Source organism: Palaemon carinicauda, chromosome 25, assembly GCF_036898095.1.
Source record: "Palaemon carinicauda isolate YSFRI2023 chromosome 25, ASM3689809v2, whole genome shotgun sequence".
NCBI classification, from domain to species: domain Eukaryota; kingdom Metazoa; phylum Arthropoda; class Malacostraca; order Decapoda; family Palaemonidae; genus Palaemon; species Palaemon carinicauda.
The window spans coordinates 94,074,303-94,093,728 of NC_090749.1; the positions used below are offsets into that span (position 1 = coordinate 94,074,303).

Below are 19,426 nucleotides of genomic sequence, written 5' to 3' on the forward strand. Positions count from 1 at the left end.
GATCTTATACTGTACTGCCACATGAAGGAATGTGTCCTCGACTGGTGCTGAGAAGCCCGTGAGAGGCATGATGCAGAAAGGAAGGCCCATTTCAACAGTGCCACCTGTGAAGAGGGCGAACTGCTGAAGATTTAAGCAGTATGGTTGGCCTCTTTGTACAGTTCTGCATATCATCGGCGTAGCTTGGACCAGAGAGAGCTGAGGCGAAAGTTCCTCAGAACACTTCCAAGCAAAGCTGTGACTTGGCTAGAGCAGTCTCTGGCCACTATCAATGTCTCCGCTGGCCGTCAAGACACCTGGCAGGATGTCGTACACCTGTTAAGTATACTCAACGAGGCATCACTACAGCGAAACCAGAAGGCAGAGGACTTGGCCATTAGCAGTGTGGGACAGTCATGGCATGGCTCATAGGGCGACAGGATTGCCATGGTTGCCCCCAACCATTCACCTGCACCTGACCAAGTGTATCAACACACTCTTCCTAGACCTGTCCCCAAACCTGCACCTGCGGAAATGCACTCGCCACCACCTCGCACTCCGGATAGATCTCCTCAGCTCTAAAGGAGATACTGTACTTGTGTATTTGGTACAAGAAACCAGGTCACCTGGTGGATGAGTGTTGTAGACGCCTCAACCTGTTCCTACGCTGTGGTTGGCAGTACTCCCCAAGAGCCTCTTTGGGAGCATTATGTCACGACACATGGAGTCTGTTGTCAGCAAGTGCTTTATGCACTTGAAGTCCACTCGGCCGATTCAATAAGGACTGCCAGCATTGAGCCCGTACTTTTTCCTGTTACTGTAGACTTTCCTAAGGTGGAAGTTGTTTGCCAGCGAGGCTCACTTGCATCTAGCATCTGGTCCAGCACATAACGAAGCAACTGCTTTGCCACAAAGGAGAAGGAAGATGAGATTGGTCAGACTTTCTGTGCTCTGGTCTAAAGCTTTGTTGGGCTCTCTTGCTGCAGCATCTTAGCACCACAGAAAATTAGGTCATTGCATTTGCTAGTTGCATCTTTGAGGGAGGAGATAGAGAATGATTTGAACCTCGGGTCTTGGATTGCTGGGTTTTGGCATTTCCGAGGACATATCAGGAACGTCGTCGTAGTGTGTATGAGAGAAGGACGAGAACAGATGACAGGAAGGCAGTGTTCGATCTGAAGGACTTCTACTACCAATCACATTTATGTCTCGATGGGTATTCCAATACTGGCTGCAGCTGGAAAAGGCATTTGCCAATCCTGTCAACCTCTGCTTCCTCTACCACCCTTCCTGGCACAACCAGGTTGAAGGGCAAAAGTATGGAGCACAGTCACCATCCCTTCTCGAGCAGATGGCGGTCTGGGCTTCACCGGCAGTTTCTTTGGCACTGGTTTACTGGGCTGAGAGGACGAAGCTTGAGAGAGTTGATCTAGAAGGGACACCGCTATTGAAATTCACTGCTCGGCAGAGTCGCAACACTTCTTTCTCCCCTGTTAACAGTGTTCTCGATACCATTAGCCAGCCCGAGAGGGAGTGACGATGTTCGTGAACGAGACATCTCTACCTGGCTTGAAAAGTGCGCCGCTACTGCATCAATCCTCTTTAATCCCCAGTTAGCCCACTGGGGTGCCACATGCACAACCACTTTCAATCCCGAAAGAACGAGGTTGGTATGTCACAGGACAAAATATAAGAGTTAAATGGGTATTGTGTGAATCAATTCAACCTAAATTATGTCACAAGCCAACGGGCCTGAAGAAAGAGTTGCACACATGTGGACTGTAAACTGCTGTCATTCTTTTACTTCCCAGGTCAAAGCATGAGGGAGGTTGGACAAAAGCTGGGGGGGCTTTGAGGTGGGGCAACCTAGATCTGGGCGACATAGATCGCAGCTATCACGTAGCAGAAGGATACCACCTATCGCCAAGCAGAAGCACCTGACTCCCATAGAGACAGGTGCCATAAAAACTCACCCTTGGAAGTAGAATTAGGGGAGTCGGGCGCGGGAAACAGACGTGTGCCCCCTTCGTCTCTGGGCGACCATTACACTCCACTAGGTTGTGATCGCAGTAGACTTCTAACGTGAGACAAGTATTATGTGTGTGTCCCTCACTCTTGCTTGACAGTAATGTTTAGTTAATAAGTCAGAATTGAGACTTGAGGTAAATTACTATTCTACTGATGGAAGCAGATTAACAGTAACTTGCTCTGCATCCGTTCTCCCCCTATGTATCTTTTATTTACAAGTTAATTACCATTATAATTGTTCCAGTAATTGTAAAGTCAGCGAGAAACTTGTATTTCTTCTGTTATGTAATCCCAAGATTAAAAGTTCTATTTCACTCACTTTGAAGAAGATCTAGGCTCATTTTTGTTGTGAAAATTAACTTAGAAAATGAATCCTCTTACGATGTAAAAATCGTCTGATTCACTGCCTCCCATCATATCATTATTTAATTGCCCACACCATGTGACAGGCATATATTTCTTCTCTGCCTCAGGTTGATGCCAAGTATGCTACTGTTCTAAACTGGTGGTCAATCCAGCTACTAGTTCAATGCTAAAATAGTACTATAGAAGTTTTATTCCAGCTGTGACCAAGTTGCGGAATGACCTTCCTAATCAGGTAGTTGAGTCGGTTGAACTTCCGAAGTTTAAACTTTCAGGGAATGTTTTCATCTTGAAGAGGCTGACATAAGTCTCTCTTTATAGTTTATGTATAAAAGCTGACAAATTTGGAAGTCATTTGTATTTTTCCTAATGATACAAACCTTTTACTTCCGAAACTGAGAGGAGCGTTTTCTCACGCAACTACACAAGAAACTCTGCTATTGCTGGGATAGTGGCATTGAGGAAAGAGATACCCATTCCATGACACCAACAACAGAAGATATTCCACTTTGCCAGGTAGACTGAAATTGAAGATATTCTCAGGTGTCCAGCCATCCTTTTCCTAACTTGTTGCGAAAATCCTCTCTGAGTGAGGAGGTGCTGGATAGTCTCCAAGCATGAAGTTGTCTAGAAGCTACGGCTTGTGGAATATGCTGGCATGCGGTTGTCTGAGTAGATAGTTTTGGGAGGGAGCTCTCTCACAAGCTCCGTTAGGAGTTGCAGAAGTTCCGGGAACCATTCTGCGTGATGCCATAGCGGAGCTATGAGAGTCATTGAGAGATTGACTGATGTTCCGGTCTTGTTGAGTGCCGTCTTCATCAGAAAGAATGGGGAAAGGCGTAAATGTTGATGTTGTTCCACCGTTGTTGGAATGTATCTTGCCAGAGAGCCTTGGGCTCAGGGACTGGGGAGCAGTACAATGGGAGCCTGAAGTTCAAGGCCGTTGTAAACAGATCCACCATCAGGGAACCCCACAAAGTCAGGACATTGTTGGCTACTAGATGATTCAAAGACCACTCACAGTCCACCATCTGAGTCACTCTGCTCAGGTTGTCCGCAAGCACATTACTTTTGCTGGGAATGAAAGGAGCTAATAGGGTCACCGAGTTGAATTATGCTCATCTCCCTATTTTTACTGTCAGATGGGATAGGGGCTGCAAAAAAGTACCACCTTGCATGTTGATGTAAGCTACTATTGTGTTGTCACTCATTACCAACCCTGAATGGCCTGCCAGGAACTGCTGGACCTGTTGAAGGGCCAGAAAGGCAGCCTTCATCTCTAAGAGATTTATGTGCTGGTGCTGTACTTTTCGAACTCTGACCACAGGCCGGAGGTCGAGTGGTGCAGCATGTGGGCCCCCACCCTTCTTTTGATGTATCTGAGAAGAGCATCAAGTCCTGGGGGAGGGACAAGAAGGTCGACATCCTTTAGTAGATTCTCGTCTGCCACCCACCACTCGAAGTCCGTCCGTTCTTCTGGTCCCATGAGATCGCAATGTCCGGGGAATCGAGGGCCGGATTCCAGTTGGACTTTAGCCATTATTGGAGAGATCGTATCCTCTCAGGCAGGCGTTGAGAACTAGACGTGCCATGGATGATAGGTGCCCGAGGAGACATAACCACCTTTGGGGTGGGAGTTCTTGTCTGAGGAAAGGTCTTGCAACCTTCCTCAGCTTCACTACCCTCTCGTGTGATGGGAAGGCTTTGTGAAGATTGGTGTCTATTATCATTCCTAAGTATATCAATTGTTAAGAGGGAAGCAGAGATGACTTCTTGAGGTTAACCAAGATTCCCAGATCTTGCCAAAGACCCAGAAGTTTGTAACTGTGCTGAAGAAAGGGCGCCACCGAGTCTGCTAGACTCGGCCACTCTTCCAGATAGCATAGGAGACGGATGCTGATTCTGTGAGCCCGAAATGACACTAGGGTGAACACTCTTGTGAAAACATGAGGTGCTGTGGAAAGACCGAAGCACATTACCTTGAACTGGTATTACTTGTTGTCTAGTGTGATTTTGAGATACTTCTTTGAAGACGGATGGATTGGGATCTGGAAGTATGCATCCTTTAGATCAGTGTTTCATAAAGTGTGGTCCGCGGACCCCCAGGGGTCTGTGGAATATTCCAAGGGGTCCGCAGGATAATTTTTAATATCGATTTCAGTCAAATTTTCGGCCAGAACGTCCTAAATTCCTATTTTTGTAGCAACAAATTCTGATGGCTTTTTACAGTGGCTAAGTCACATTGGGATGGAAGTAATTTAAGTAATGCCGCCTTCCTCCCTTGGGGTGAAATCCTCAACAAAATTCCAAAAAAGACACACACAAAAAAACAACTTTATAGAAGTCAGTGGTGTTTATGATTTGGCAACATTGTACTGACTGATGCCCGGTGGTGCGGCCGCCCTCCACATATCAGTTGACGTTAAGGCTGCTGTGAGGAACACACGGCAGTTGCTTGTGCTCCTCTTTGTAGGTAAGAAAATCATCTGGACGCTTATGACAACATACTGATTATTTATATGCCATTTGTTAAACGTTATTACCTACCTTTTTGAGATTAGAATTTCCAATACTAGACATTGTGACCTCGCCAAGTTACTTGCAGGATAAACATTAGAAGACAGCCTAGCTTACTTTTTAGCATCAGGATAATGGATCTGTGGCTCAAGACAGGCTCACTTACGAAGAAAAAAAATGAATTCCAGAACAACAACCAAGACAGCACTGGCCTTAAAGAAAAAAATGATGCTAACATTGCAACTCAGCTCAACCTACTGGAGGCAGGCACAGATGCCATGGACGAAGGGAACACCTCTGACACAAACCAAAGCAGTACAGATGCCTTGGTTACTACTGTAGGGCACAAGCAAACACACCAAGAAACAGCCAAAAAGAAGCGTAAATACTGCAGTGATTACTTGAAACTTGGATTTTTTTGGCAAGACAACAGTGAGGATCCTATCCCACAGTGTGTTTTGTGCTATGAAACATTAGCTAATGAGGCTATAAAACCCTCAAAGCTCAGAAGACATTTCAAGTCCAGACATAAGGAATATGTGGGAAAACCCATAGAATTTTTTCAAAGAAAATGTAATGAACTTGATATTCACAGAAAAAAGGAAGCTTCATCTTTTTTTATACCTGGAGAAAATGCAAAGACCACTGAATCTTCATACAAAGTGTCGTTATTAATTGCAAAAACAGGAAAGGCGCATTCCATAGGCGAGACTTTGGTCAAACCAGCAGCCGAGATAATGACAGAGATCATGCTTGGAGAAAAGGCTAGTAAAGAAATAAACAAGATACCTTTGTCCAACGACACTGTCAAGAAAAGGATAACGTCAATGGCTGAAAATGTGAAAGTTCAGCTGGTGTCACAATTACAGCAGTCTGTATTTTTCACTACAACTGGACGAGTCCACAGATATAGGGAACGAGGCCAATCTTTTGTGCTTTGTTAGGTACATTTACTGTGGGGAAGTACATGATGAATTTCTTTTCTGTCATCCTCTTCCTACAAACACAACAGGAGAGGCTATCTAATGTAGCTAACAATTTTATTGTCCAAAATGAACTCTCCTGATCGCGATGTGTTGGAATCAGCACAGATGGTGCAACTGCGATGACTGGTAAACTAAGGGGCCTAGTGAGTCGGGTACAAAGCATTGTACCACAGGTAAAGGCAACACATTGTTGCATTCACCGTGAACAACTTGCTGTGAAACATATGCCTACCTGTCTTAAAACAGTTCTGGAAGAGGCAGTAAAAATTGTCAATTTCATCAAAGGGAAAGCACTGAACACCCGCTTATTTACAGTTCTGTGAGAAGAGATGGGAAGCGAATACACAAAACTTCTTTACCATACAGAGGTTCGCTGGCTGACATGGGGAAAAGTTCTTTCCCGTCTCTGAACTTCGTGAGGAAGTGCAAATTTTCTTGTATGAACATCATGACCTCTATAATCGAATGCATGACACCCAGTGGCTCACAAAACTGGCATACCTGTCTGATATTTTCAGTACACTAAATGGATTGAATCTGTCTTTGCAAGGAAAAGATACTATCATCTTTAAAGTGCAGGACAAAATACAGGCAACACGAATGAAGCTGGACTTGTGGTGCGGCCGCATTGACCGCAAAGATTTTGAGTCTTTTCCTTCATTAGCAGATTTCCTGCTTACTTCCAAGGAAGAGCTAGATGTTGACACAACACAAACTTTCAAAGTCCATCTGCAAGGCCTTCACTCAGAGTTAGGAAAATATTTTGAAGAAACAGACCCAAGCTTTGAGTGGATTAGAAATCCATTTGTTACAGATAAAGTAGATATAGAAAAGGTCAGTGTCAACCTGTCATCAAAAGAAGCTGATAATCTTGTCGAGATTGCAACAAGTGGGACACTGAAGACCCTATTCAGGGAAAGAAGTTTGGCCAATTTTTGGGCTCAAATCCAGCCAGAGTACCCTGGACTTGCAGAAATTACTTTTGAAACACTTGATGCCGTTCCCAACAACGTACAACTATGAAATTGGATTTTCTACACTGGTTGACCTTAAAACGAAGAAGCGCAACCGAATCAATGTCGAACCCGACATGCGACTGAAACTCAGCAGACTGGAGCCAGATATTCCCATAGTAGTGAGGCAGCAAAAACAGTATCATTCATCGCATTAAGTATGGTTGTGAGATATGAGGAGGAAGCGTTGCTGTTAAGTTCATGAAAATTTGTATGCAAAATTATCAATGTTGTGGAAATTATGTTAAGCAAAATATAAACATTTATGTTGAAGATAAGCCATTAATAAATAATTCAGTTGTAATTTCAGTATATTATGACCTGCAAACACTTTCAAACTCAAGAGGAGAATTATAATAATAAAGGGTCCGCTACATGAGTAATTTTAATAAAAGGGGTCCGCTGCAAAAAAAAGTTTAAGAAACACTGCTTTAGATCTAGGATGCACATGAACTCCTGTGGTCTTCTTACCCCTTGTCTGACTTATAATGAATTAATTATTTTTTTTTTCGTGTGACTATGCAATCTAGAGGAGGGGCCTCTTTCTGATGTTAAAATGAGAATGTAGAAATAGGTAATATTGTTTTACAATCCCTTTGATCCTGACTGAAGTGACCTGTCATATTACATTTGAATCTAGCCCAAATATTTACACTTCTGTTGGTCTTTATTTCTACTTGTATATGGAGATTAAATAGTTAGAGGATTGATTCCAAAGAGGTTCTGTATAAAGAGATTTATCTCTCCTGGTTTTGTAGACCTGTATTTTCACAAATATGAAATTTGTTTTTCTCTCTCAATTATTTGAATAATCTTTTTTTTTTGTTAATCCTATTTCAATGCACTTCCTAACCTAAAATATTCCCCGTTCCAGCCTGAAGTTTGTTTTTCTTTGTAACATTTTTTTCTCTCCTCATATTTGTAATGTTCAAATAACTTTAAATATAATGAGGAAACCTGCTACCTAGAAAGCATATTGCTCTTCTTATTTAAACTCCATGCATAGCACTGCAAAGAGAGACGGGGAACCCAAGAAAAGATAATAGGGAAATTTGAGGTTCTAGCTGGGTCCCCTTGCCTAGTATAAAAAATCGAGGGGTAGTGCCCAGTGCTCAGTTCTCTTGATTGTTTACCTTTTGCCCAGATTTATGGGTATTCCATCATTTCATCTTTTTGTTTAGTGAATGTTTGAGTGTGGTTGGCATTCAGACACTAGGCAGTCTGCGTGCTACATCTGGCCACAGTCCGCACACCACTAAACTGTCTCCATGCCGAACGAGGTTTGTTTGACAAACTTGTTCAGAGCTGAGAGGTTGATGACTGGTCTCAAGCCTCCAGAAGCCTTTTTCACATAAACGAGTCGACTGAAGAAGCCTGGGGAGTCGTCAAAGATTTTTTAGAGAGTGCCCTTCTTCAACATGGTCTGGACTTCAGCCCGAAGAGCCAGCTTCTTTGCAGATCCCTTTGCATAGGAGCTAGTTGACACTAGCGTCTTGATCAATGGAGGGAGAGATTGAGTGAACAGGACGCGATACCCTGAACTAATCACGGAGACTATCCAGAGTTCGGCCCCAAGCTGCATCCAGCTCTTCCAGCAGCAATGCAGGCATTCCCCCACTAGTGGACAAGCAGGGGAATCACATAGCATTTGTGGCCACGGCTGACTCCTTTAGGATACTTCCCTCCACAGGACGACTTGGAGCCATGCTTGACTTCACAGGAAAGGGGCCTTTAGACAACTTGTTGTCTCTTGCCGCAGTCCTGTTCGTCGTTGGTTTCTGTTGTTTCGTCTGCGGGAGAGAAGGTAGTCTGTAGGGGTGGGATGTCAAGGCCCTACAGAGGAGGGAGTCCTGGTAGGACTTTCTCCATCTCTCCACAGCTCACTCAAAATCCCCCAGCTTGAACAAAGAGGAACCCTTGAAAGAGGAGTTTCGGAATTTCGCTATCTCGCAGTTTGGGACTTGGAGATGGAATCTCTCGATTATTACATCTCTACGCCATAAGATGGTGTTCGCCCACAAGTTCACTACTTGGTGGGCAACGAACTCAATAGTCCAAATACCCGACAGGAAGAAAGTCTCCATTGCTTTCCGGGAGCCTTCTTTGGAAAAACCCTTTGTCTGCACCCGGTTTCTCACTGATCCCAACCATAGATCCAGCCAAAAAGTAGCTTGCATGGCATACTTCGCCACTTTCTCTTTGTTTAGAATTTCCGAAGCTAAGAAGTAAACTTGAAGCCCGAAGAGTCTCTCTAGAGAGATCCCCTTCCTAAGTTCCTCTAAGGAATGGTGAAGAGGAAGAGCCGGGAGACGCTCGTCAAGGACCTCGTAAAAATTCCTCTGCTGAACACTCAGATGTCGCAGGAGTTTTGAGGATGAGCCTGATCAAAGAGAACTAAAGGAGTCGCAGAGCTGGGCAGACACCTTCCACCGGTCATTCTTCAGTCCCTGAGACCAGGGCAAAGCTGCGCTGGACTTGGAGGCTTCCGACTACCAAAGACGCAAGTTGAGAACCATGTCCTTGCTCTCCTGAGGAGCCATCAACGGGTCTGCCAACCCATTGAGGGACCTCATGCAAGCTATAACCAGCCAGATGCCATGTTCTGACTTTTTCTGTTCAGCTTCTGAAGAAGGACTGACAGCTGAATCGTTGTCTTGCACCCACAAGACATCATCTTGGGGTGGGTCATTGTCGTTATCGAAGTGGCCAAACGTAGACTGCTTGACCCCCTCTGCAGGTCTTGTAATCCCCAATGAGGACTTTGGCAGAGTTTTTGAATTCTTAGACTCTTTCCTCGGAGGGAAGAAAGTCTCTAGCACAGAAGGTTTGGATGGAACGACCTTCTGTTGGTCATCCGTAGGGGGAAGGATGGACTCTTCCACAGGTTTCGAAACTACTCTGTTATTTCGCGGGACTTCCTCAATGAGCAAAAACCAGAAAGAGTCAGATCAGGACTCTTCCCTGAGAGAGAACTCTGACTGAATCAATGAGTGAGGAGCAGGAGGGTGAGGAGAAGTGGGCATGGCAACACTTGACCTCCCCTTGGACGACCTGAGAGGGGTCAGCTTGATCCTACGTAAAGCTACTTCATCAGGGACTCCTCTTTTCCGCTTCAGGGGAGAGGAAGAAAACAAAGTTTCGTGACAGGGAGGGACTGTGGATCTTCGCGTGACAGGGAGGGACTGTGGATCTTCGCGTGACAGGGAGGGACTGTGGATCTTCGCGTGACAGGGAGGGACTGTGGATCTTCGCCTTGGGTCTGAAAATGTAGAGAAAGACTCTTCCAGGGGAATCCTGGGAGTTCCCGAAGGATGAGCAGGTGGGATACCTACCGTAACGGCTTGGATAACCGCCCTAACCAAGGCTCCAAACTCAATATTTTGGAACATAGAGATAACATCAAACTATGAATAGAAAACTCAAAATCATAATGTATTGATATAAAGAGAACAACAAACTATGAATAAATCATGAATTTGCAAACCACGGATGCGGACCGATTGTGGCACTGTCGCAAAAGTTCCCCTATAGAGAACGACGAAGAGGGACCCCACAAGGAAGCCTTATCTGCCGTCAAGGAAGAGTTAGAGGGAGGGTGCGGTGCTGCTGTCTCCTTCCGAGCAACAGGAATCGACCGTGAAGGTGGTCTCTTCAGAATCTTGAATTCCTGCAGCTTGCTTTTTTCCGCTCTCCCAGGCGAGCGTGATGTTCTGCGACGGTGAACGATGGGGTGGAGACTTTCGTCTCTTAAGTGGGAGTTCCAAAGCTCGAGAAGGAGAAGGTCTTACAGGCCTCTCTTCCCACAATTGACGTTGCTCAAATCAGCGCCGGAGATCTAACAAACGTTGGCACCTATCGGGAGGCTGGTTCTTGGAGCCGAAGTGCTATAGTAGCCCAGTCATGAGCATCCGTCTGTTGGCGATCATCTGAGCGATCGGTGCATCAGCGAGTGGTGAGGAACGCATGTCTGGTGACGTTTGCTTTCCTCTTTTGGAGAGCGACGAGTCGTTGGGGAATGACAGGAAAGACAGGTGTGTAGCCAAAGGCTACTGACGAGCTGGAGAAGAACAGGATAATGACTTGCCAACTGACGAACCCAGGGCAGGTATGCATGGCTGGCAGGGAAGGTACACAAACTGAAAAGGAAAAACAAAAAAATTATATTTTCATAATAAAATAAATTTTTGAATATACTTACCCGCTGGTTATATAATGGCTAAAGTCCCCGACGCCCACGGCAGAAAATTCAAAATCTCTTGCGCAGCTTAGCGCATATAAGCCAGGTGTACCCCAGCGCCCTCGCGGTACCACAGGTAGAACTATACCCAACCAATTCAGATTTTCCATGCCACATGGTCTCTAGAGGGGAGGAGGGTGGGTCTAAAACTTATATAACCAGCGGGTAAGTATATTCAAAAATTTATTTTATTATGAAAATATCATTTTTAAATATAAAACTTACCCGCTGGTTATATAATGGCTGATTGACACCCATTGGTGGCGGGTCAGAGACACCTGCATAATTGGAAATTCACTTAAGAGTTACATAAATAACTTAAGCAGTTCTCACCTGATAAGGAAACTGACAGCAATGCTCTGCCTCATTTTGTCTGCTATCCTTAGGAGATCCTGTGATCCACTCGGGGCTGATGATCTCTAGGAGCTGTCAAACGGTACAACCACCTATAACATGACAGGACCTCAACTAATACCCTTGTTCCGGGCGCTCTCTAGGAACAAAATGACCACCTGACTAGGTCAAAGATTGCGGAAGATTGCCGAGCAATCTTCACGTACAATCATAAAAATATATATAACAGTTCCAAGAATAGAACAGGGGTACTAGGAATTTAGGGAAATGTAGTGGAGAATGTTTCACCTACTACTGCACTCGTTGCTGCAAGTGATCCCAAAACGTAGACGTCTCCAGAGAGACTGAACACGGTAAAAGTAATGCAAGGCGAATACAGGATTACCCCTTCACAAGACTGTATACGCGATGCTTTGCAGAGAACAGTTTAGTTTAAAAATTACAGAAGTTTCTACAGCTCTAACTTCGTGAGTCTTTACTCTTTCAACATCTTATGATCTGTCACCCAACCATGTGGAAGAACCTTTGTAATCAAAGTCTATACGAGATGATAGAATGTTTTAAACATGGATAGCGCAGGCTTCTTGACCGTGCACCCTAGAGTTATGAATAGACTCTTAACTTCTTTGCTCCTGTCCCGATAAAACTTCATCGTTTTAATCGGGCAAAAAACTCTTCTCAGCCCATCACAAATCAAATTCGAGAGAATAGTGATCCCGAAAGATTTAGGCTATGGACGAGAAAGATGTTTATTAATGACCAAGAATCCAGGTTGCAAGGTACCTATGGCTTAACCAATGTGAAGTCCGTGTTCTTGCTAAAAGAGTGAACTTCACTGACTCTCAACTATGGTAGACTTTCTCAGAAAGTCTCCAAAGTTAGGCCTTAAAAAGAAACCAAGTGTAAAGGGTCGGATCTGTCACTACCGCGAAGCTCCAGAAACAAACCCTAAATTTCAGGCTGGAGCATCTTGCTGATGCCTCCAAGTCCTCTCAAATGATCTGAGATGATCTATAAAGTCTCTATTTGATAGAACCAATCTTCTCCATCTGAAGACAGATGCCCGCATATTCCTGTACCCTTTGATGGTCGAGGAGGGAAGAAAATGTGTTTTCTTCTAAGGTCTAAGAGTTACCTAATGAAGAGCCGGCTCTAGCTCTACACCACTCCATAAAGCACTCTAATTGGGTTGGAAAACCTTGAGGCTAATGTCCTTTGTACAAGCAAAAGCCTCAGCTGTCTCCTTCGAACAACCCTCTAGATCTTAGGGGTTTTCCGAAATACTGGAGGCAGCTAGACCTAAAGCTTGATGGTTTAACATAAAACGTTCGTGAACCTGACACGGGGAAAAGGACTAAAGACATGCTTCCAGCATGCACCCAGCATGGTCCCAGCATGAGTCCAGAACAATTCCAGCATGTTGCCTACACTCAACATGTCGTGAGAGAGAATCGGGATCTAGAACCGCCTCCCAAAACTCGTCCATATCGATCACAAGAAACCGATATTAAAGCTAGGCTTGTTGAAAAGAAGCGTCAACCATGTGAACCTCATGCTGTGAGGTTAGGACCTGATTCTTGTGTAATCAGCGAGTGTTCAACAAACTTGAAAGCCAAAGCTTGACAAGAGGGAGCATTAGCTGCGAGGCCAGAGAGACACGAAGGAGAGACAAGAGTCTGGTTAAACTGCTGTGAAAAAAGACTTAGACTTGACTGGATGCGTCTAGCATGCGACCATAATGTCGCATGTGGTTGCATTTCCGTAAGGAGTCAGCGTGCTGTATGCGTTTACCTTGTCGTGTGGGTGCAGCGCTGTGTGTGTGCCCCGCTTGTTGTAAATCTACAGCGTGCTGCGTGGAGGCGACAGCATCACGTCCGGTCACTGATGGAAAGACGGAACCGATTGCCGAGTTGTCCACGTGTAGGATGCGTCCGCATGAGTGATAGTCACTCGACCCGCAGAACGCGAAAATGGGACAACTTGTTGAAAGGATCAACTTTGACAGTTAGCGTCCAACATACGACCAGACTGGCGTCTGCGTCTGGGACTGCGTGAGGGAGAGACCAGAACTTGCGTCTGTGTCTGCATGACGTCTGCCGTAAGAGAGAGACCAGACTGCTAACGCTTCTCGTAACACGAGCATATCTCTGCGTTACTAAGCATAGGAGAACTCTGACTTCTGACACAAATCGGAAAACCATTTCTTTGATCTATGGTAGTCCTTAGACTCTTTAGGAGAAAATTTTCTCCCTCCGAGAATCGTAAACGCTAAACACAGATGAAATAGACCTCTTTTAGCTCAGACCAAATCTACACTCGCGGGGTAGCGAGTGCCCCAACTCAAGCATGGGCGAAGGCCGGGAGAAAAAATCAACCGCAGTCCTGTGAGCGACCTGGGAGTGTCCCTATGACATTTCAAGTGCGCCTTGTGCGCGAACCGAACGTATCCAATGCTGAGAGACACCGTCAACAGTAGTCGCTAGACCTCAGAAGAAAGTAATAGACATTTCTCCAAACTGGGGGAGGAGAAGAAGTGTGAACAGAAGCAAACTGAGCACCTTTTCCCCCGAAGAACCATGTGTCTTACACGATTCTGGTGCTGACACGTCGCCTTCTTCCGAAAAGAAAAAACTTCCGGCGAACGTTAGATACTGCAGGATAAGTAAATAGAAAACATACGACTCTTGAAAGGTCTTGGACGTATTGATTGGTGACTACCAATTCTAGGTTAAGCGTCCTTCGATGAGGACAAAGTCCTTCCTCCCTGAAAGTGAGTCAGAATCCAGAGAAAGAGCTAGGATTGTATGTGACTTGTCTGACTTCCGCTTCTCTCGTGGAAGAAAAAACACACTCGATTGCTTTCTGTTCAAGCATCAAAACACGACTGCTGTGAGGGTAAGTTCTGTTCGCGTGCATACATGACGAGTAACTACCTAGTCTGGTAGACAGGGAAAACGTAGAATGTTATTCCCGTCAGGGAACTGCATTCTAATATGCAGAAAACAGTTACAAGGTCCCTGATACCATAGCGATGACGAACTGATCGCTTCAAGACATTCCAACTCCGCTCTTTTCAAGATACTATGTCACATGGTTGTGATGTCATAGCTCGCCAATCATAGGCGAAGAAAAGAGCATTACTTCATCATTCCAAAGTGGAGAGAGACCGTCTTGGACTGCATCAACAATATCGCTTGGCGGAACAGATATTTAATGCATAAGGTCCGCGAAGAACCTCAGCCTACCGACCTTCCTTCTCCCAAGGGTTGGAACGTAAGTTAGAGATATAGGACTAGGGGCAAGGTGAAAACGAACAAACACCTCCTCCAGAGCACTGCGCTATGTTTAAGAGTCACTAACAAGAGTGTTTTAAAAACATAAAACATTAAATCATAAAAGATCTGCCCGTGGAGGGAGATATACTTTCACGTTCTATTCTCATAAAAAGCCTTAATGCCCTTTCTGTTGTAGCAGCTGCAAGCGCCGTATCAATCTCTACAGTAAGGTTCGTTATTTTCCTGAGAATGATTTAATGTTAATTCATTACTTTATTTTACCATTAATTTACTAGGCCATCGTTCCCTAAAGGAGCCCTTTGGGTTAAAGCATCTTGCTTTCCCAAATAGGGTTGTAGCTGGCTTGTAATACAAATGAAATAAAACAAATAGCAACACCATCAACTCAACTAGCGAAAACTCTGAAGTCGAAACGAGGAGCAGCAGGTAAAAAATATGAGGGAAACTCTTCAGAAAAATTCTCATGAGTTTCTGAAAGTTATTCCCTTCCTTTAACAATCTCTATCCTAGGAGGAGAAGTCTTGATTCTTAGGAATCCACTCCTTATGATTATGAATTCAGACCTCAATACTTAGGGGTTTTAATTCTAGTTCTCCCAACCAAGAGCTAGCCCAGCCGGCCTTGGTCCGAGAATATAATATCATTTTAGTTAAGATTTATTTCTTAATATAGCGCCTGAGCAACAATAACTTAACACATCAAAGTCTATACACTGTAGTCCACCCCGACGCTGAAGTGTCCACACTGATGCTGAAGCGCCCACACTAGCGCTAAAGCGTCCAGACTGGTGCTGAAGCGTCCATACTGACGCTGAAGTGTCCATACTGACGCTGAAGTGTCCATACTGACACTGAAAGCGTCTACACTGACGCTGAAGCGTCTACACTGACGCTGAAGCGTCTACACTGACGCTGAAGCGTCCACACTGACGTGGCGCTTCGCTCCATTCCGTCGACGTTCCGTTTCCGTACCGTTCCAATGACGCTTCGCCGGCTCTGCTACCTGGGGAACGACAGCGCGTCTGTATAGACTGATACTAGGTGCTATGAGCCATCGGTTTGCGTCGAGCAGTCGAAGTAAAACATCCACTTTCCCCCACCATTGAACATTGCGGTTGGTAGGCCGCCTGTGCGACAGCGAGTCCTCACCCTTAAAGAAACGACGCCTGTGCGTCCGTGTCAAAGACTGGAATCGAGACACCCAACCGCACTGTTAACGGCAGGCTGAAAAGACTGCATAAACGAATATAGATGCTGTTTCATGCCTAACTACAAAGATCAAGGATCAACCTTAGGGGAAACGTATTCAGCATTATCTTCGTCGAACCATAGCGCTAGCCACTGTCGAGAGACGACACCCATCAGGTGGGGTGGCGGAACTGCGTCTGCGCCGCATGAAACGTAAATACACGCAGAACGAATCTAATTTTGTTTTCAGCTTAGCGCCTTTGAAAACACTAATACCTCGCTTTATCTATAGCGAGGGGGAGCGTTCTGGTGATCGACAGAAAATGCGCGAGAGGACTTCAGTTCGGGTCTAAAAGACTGTAACGCCTGGTTACCCTCTCGATTCCTTTCGCCATTTGACTTAACTTCTCCCCTGGGTCCGGGAGCTCAACAGAGGTCTAAGGCTAGGATAACGACAGGTCCGAATAGAAGCGCTCTCCACTGGAAAAATTCACTGCACAATTTACCACTAAAAAATTTGCACTTTACTCTTTGGCACAAAGATAGTTTCATAATTACCTGAAAGCCAAAGTATACACTCTCTCAAAGGAAATGAACTCCGTAGGGAGAGACTTATAATCAAAATAAACCCTTAAATTAAGGGGTTCCAATAAAAGATGAATCATCACTCGCATCATTGGAACATCTGCAAATAATATACGAACAATTTAGTATTCCGAAAACCACCAAAGCAACAACGATACAAAGAATCGTGCGCTACGACGAATGTAAAGAATACTGCATCGTATAAAATAAACTGAACTGTAACTTCCTTTAATCTCTGACTAAGGAAAAATACTGAAAGGATCAATTAATAGCAAAATAAAATGTTACTTTTATAAAGTACAATTAAAGAATTGGGAAGTAAGAAGAAAGTACTATTCATGAAATCGCTACAATATATGTAACATCGTAACGATACTGATTACTGCGTAACTAAATAAACTGAACGGTAGTTAATCTTTGCAAACAGATCGAAGATTATCTAAAAAAAATATTAAAAGGATAAAATTTTCTCAAAATAATTCTCTTTAATTTAATTTATAACTTAAAACTCTAAAAGCATAAACACTTATATTCTTTGTAAAAGGCAAGACAGACTTTTAGCCTACGGAAGAGGCTGTGACGTCATCAATGGTCGAAATGTTTACATTTCGCCCCTCTGCTTTCGTGAGGTTTAAAATAGGTTGAAAAACCTTCCAACCCTACCTTTTAAGTTATAAATACGTGATCACAGATCAAATAAAACAAATATGCGAAAGCCAAAACTCAAAAACGTTAATACATCACCAAATAACGTCCAAACAGAGTAAGAAAACAAGAGAGAATTTCCAATAGTTCAGCCAGCTATGGCGGCAGAGAAAATCTGAATTGGTCGAGTATAGTTCTACCTGTGGTACCGCGAGGGCGCTGGGGTACACCTGGCTTATATGCGCTAAGCTGCGCAAGAGATTTTGAATTTTCTGCCGTGGGCGTCGGGGACTTTAGCCATTATATAACCAGCAGGTAAGTTTTATATTTAAAAGTGATTAGTAATGGCTGTCCAAATTGGTGAAGAGGGAAAGCAGTAACAACCGTTCTCCATCCGAGCCAAAAGCAAAGCAAAGCACAGTCACAGGTGTGTAGTTGAGAGAGGAAGCTACTAACCCCCATCCCTCCACTAACTAGCAGTCTGGTTGGTTAACCCTCGCTAAATTACATTAGCTCGTCCTTTCAGCTTTGCCGAAAGTAATACCCCTATATATCCCCTATAAATAGCATTGGTTTGTATTCCAGTTACGGAACCATTGTCATTTGTTCCAGTGCAGCATACAAACCTTCCGTTCTTTACGTAGGAGACTCACCTTAAGGTGGGTTGAAGACCTCAAACCAACTGGCTGGCTACTGTCCCAGGATGACCTCATGTGCTTCATAGGAGCTCCTCAAGAGGCAGCCTGACACCTCCTTTTCCTCGTAGGATGACAGCCTGGGCAATCAGTGCTGGAAGGAGTAAAAGACTTCAATGGGAGGTAAATAGATAAGTACACAGTGGGGGTGAGCCCGTTCATAATCTATACATTGCCTGACTCTACTTGTTTGAAGAAAGGGGACATAATAAATATGACAAATTTCTAAGTAATTTGTATTTTTCCTAACAACACAAATCTTGAGCTCTTTATTAGGGATATAATTTCGGGGAAGCTGGAGGACGAGCCATAAGACTTTTAGCTAGGTGTAACTAACGCACCACTGGTTAGCGGGGGTGGAGGGGTAGCCTGCTACCCTGCTCACACACACCTGTGTTGTCTCGTCACTTTTGATTGCAAGCAGGACTTACAAGGGTACAAGTAATGGTGGTCCAAAGAGCTTAAGGTTTGTATCGTTACGAAAAATGCAAATTACTTTCAAATTTGTCATTTGTTCCGACACTAAATACAAACCCTTTTGCTCTTTATTAGGGAAGAATCACCCTTTAGGAGGGTGGAAGTCCAAACCAACTGGCTGATGTTTGACCCAGGGTTTTTCCCCGTACATGCTCCACATGTAACAGGGAGAAATCCTGATACCTCACTAAAATCTGTGCAAAACCTGCTTAGCTGCCTGATCAATCTGTGTGATTGTGTGAAACTAACAGTGTGACTAGTCTAGGTAAGATTTCTCAGAAACATAGGACTCTTTGAATCAACCATAGACGTTACCCAATCCCACCTCGCCAGGGGGTATGGGGATGCAACAAGCATTATTTCTATGTTTGGTTACACGAGGAAATGGTTTTACCTGCAGACAGATGAGGCCAACTTGCAGAGGACCGTAGGTGCTGTTCCCCAAGAGAGGGAAAATGAAAGAGACAAAGAGCCAGTCATTCTTAACATTCATCCAAGACGAATCCCGGGTAATCTCTGCCCTTAACCATCTGCTACTTGTTCCTCAATGAGCCTGAGGTATTTAAACCCCTTGTTGTGCAGCCACCACAGGGCCAATGGAGAACGTCTCCATGTTCATGTGGGTCACGTCTTACAGGTAGTGGGGGTGAAGGTCTTAAGACACTTTCACATTCCCGCTTGTAAGACCTGCATCCACAGAGTAGTTCTTCTTGAACACTAGGGACGTGCTGATGCCCTTAACGTCATGAACACTGGGTTGTCTCATCTGTGGAGGAGGATCGAGATTCAGGGCCAGGTCAGTGACCCTGCGAATCCGAGCAGAGATGGTGTTTTTGGTGATCTTCCTCTTGACCATCTCCGTGCTGATGCTCGGGGGCGAGCTGCTGCTGTTCTCTTGAGAGAGTACCTCAAACTCCTCACTGGACAAAGTAACAGTTAATCTTGATCATCGGTTACGTTATGAAGACTCCCAATCCAGAAGGGCCTAAATCTGGGAGTAGCGTAGCCGATAAACTCAGGGACGAAGCCAAACATTACCTCCCCCATCCCCTTGAATGGGAGAT

At 44.6% G+C, this 19,426-nt stretch overlaps 1 protein-coding gene and 1 pseudogene across 7 annotated transcripts in view; one reads left to right on the forward strand and one right to left on the reverse strand.

Annotated features, from left to right (window-relative positions):
* LOC137618716 (zinc finger protein OZF-like) overlaps positions 1-19,426 on the reverse strand; it is a 912,062-nt gene that overhangs the window by 499,116 nt on the left and 393,520 nt on the right. For all 7 annotated transcript variants that reach the window (XR_011039822.1, XM_068348877.1, XM_068348879.1 and 4 more), the window contains exon 2: positions 17,844-17,979. The gene's annotated coding sequence lies outside the window, so the exon portion shown is untranslated. The remainder of the gene's footprint in view (positions 1-17,843; positions 17,980-19,426) is intronic.
* Positions 1-19,426, forward strand: part of LOC137618715 (zinc finger protein 83 pseudogene) — a 637,840-nt pseudogene that overhangs the window by 468,335 nt on the left and 150,079 nt on the right.